We start from the raw sequence: 2,278 nt of genomic DNA, 5'->3' as shown, positions 1-2,278 counted from the left end.
CCTGAAACTGACCAGAAGCAGCAGGATGGCTTCCCTTTCCTTCCCCAGCCTCTCCACTGCTGTGGGTAATCTAATTAAGTTCCCTGTTTTGAAAAGGTGTATTTATGTCCAGGGTTCCACAAGCCCACCTATCAGTGACTCCAGCAGCCCCTACTCTGCAATTTGCAGAGACAGCAGAAAGGAGGGGGTCACTGTCAATCTTTGTGCTGCCATTGCCATTCCTGAAGCCCCACAGGAGGTTAAGCATATGTGTATGTCAGAAGACTGGGGAAGAGAGAAGAGATCTTCCTTCTATTTACAATGGGGTCTTGCAAAAAACAAGAGTAGCCCATATCTCTCTCTCTCTCACTGCTTCTGCCTTCTTCAAAGCATGTGTGAATGAAGTTATACAGGCCAGCGTGCACATGAATGGAGGGAATAGGGTTGCCAACTTCCAGATGGGGCCTGGAGATCTCCCAGAATTACAACTGAGCTACAGACTACAAAGATCAGTTCCCCTGGAGAAAATAGCTACTTTGGAGGGTGGATCCATACGAAAGAAAGCTGTCCCCCTTTTTGGAAGACTTCATGCAAGGAGAAGCGGGCTTTTAGTTCTGGAAACTCCCGTTGGGACTTGACTTTTAAAACACTGATGCAAAATGGTCTGGTAGTTATCAATCTGTATGTACTGAATGTTATTGCTTATTGAATGTAATGAATATTTATACCTGACTAGGATGAAATAATGATACACTATGCACTTTACTAAATAATGATTATAAATAGAACACATTAGTTTGTTATAAGGTTTTTGCAGTGTATATTTATTTGTTGCTAGATTCTCCTAACACTGCAGCTCGGGTTGCTTCAACTTCCAGATGGGGCCTGGAGATCTCCCAGAATTACAACTAAGCTACAGACTACAAAGATCAGTTCCCCTGGAGAAAATGGCTACTTTGGAGGGTGGACTCTATGGAATTATTTCCCACTAAGGTCCCCCTCCCAAACCCGACCTGCTCGGGGCTCCACCCACAAATCTCCATTAACTTTCCAACCTGGAGTTGGTACACCTAGGAGGGGAGAGGTGATCCCAAATAATAGCCAGATAGGTTGTTAAAACAAGCCAAACTTTGGTTTTATTATCATGTTTCCCCTTCCAGTGATGTGGAATGGAGGTGAACAAGCTCACAATGTGCTAACATCCCAACAGAAGGTAAATGATCCTGAATGATGCTATAGGGCAGTATTCTCATGTTTTGTGTGTAACTATTAATTCTGTTAGGAGAGAATATGGATTAGTAGTGCAATCCTAAACAGAATTACTCCTTTCTCAGACCATGGAAGCCAATGTCACTGAAGGGCGTAACTCTGCTTAGGACTGCACTGAAAGTGCTTTATGCCTCTCTGCACCTCTTAAATTAACACGTCAGGGTGAAGGTATTGGGTGAAGGGCTTTTTTACATAAGGAAATATTGGTGACAGAACAGGAAAGGGATTTAGAGGTCACATCAATGGACATCTTGAATGATCATGAAGAAACTGTCAGAGAAGACATTCACACAGTGAAGGCATCTTCTCATTGTGCGGTGGTGGTGAAAAAGGTAAAACATTATTCAAAGAGACAGAAAATAAAATAGCCTGTATCCTAATGCCTTTATAACCTATGGCACATTTACATTTGGAATCCTATGCTCATGTCCAGTCATCCCATCTCACAAAGGATATTGTAGGCCTGAGAAGGATGCGAAAAAGGGCAACCAACATGATAAAAGGGTTAGAGAACCTTCCCTGCAAGGAAAATCTAGTGTTAGGGGCTTTTCCATTTAGCAAATAAGGTGGAAAATAGGATAACTAAGGGTGTGACGGAGGCTTATGGTATGGAGAAAGTGGATAGAGAGAACTTTTTCTCCCGTAGTACTAGAATTCAGGGCTGTACCCACTAAAGATTCAGGACTGACTACAGTACTTCTTAATGCAGAATTCATTTATGGAATTCACTGCCACAGATGTAGGGATAGCTTTAAAAGGGAACTGGATACATTCATTCACAGTAGGCCTGTCAACAGCTGTTAGCCATAACAGCTAAATGACACATCCATGCCCAGAGATAGTGGGCCTCTGAGGGCCAATTGCTGGGATGGGACAGAGGCAGTGATTTTAAAAAAAGGATTCTTGTCTCTGTCCTTGCATTGTGCACTTCCCAGTGGCTGGTCTCTCAGGCAAAAAGGATGTTCATTCATACACTGGATCCCCCCCCCCAGCAATTGAGGAACTAGCAGTGGAGGAGCTTCTCCAGCCT

This window comes from Gekko japonicus, unplaced genomic scaffold (assembly GCF_001447785.1).
Source record: "Gekko japonicus isolate JY-2015 unplaced genomic scaffold, Gekko_japonicus_V1.1 scaffold1248, whole genome shotgun sequence".
In the NCBI taxonomy this organism is placed as follows: Eukaryota; Metazoa; Chordata; class Lepidosauria; order Squamata; family Gekkonidae; genus Gekko; species Gekko japonicus.
Note: the sequence above shows the minus strand (reverse complement) of the source record.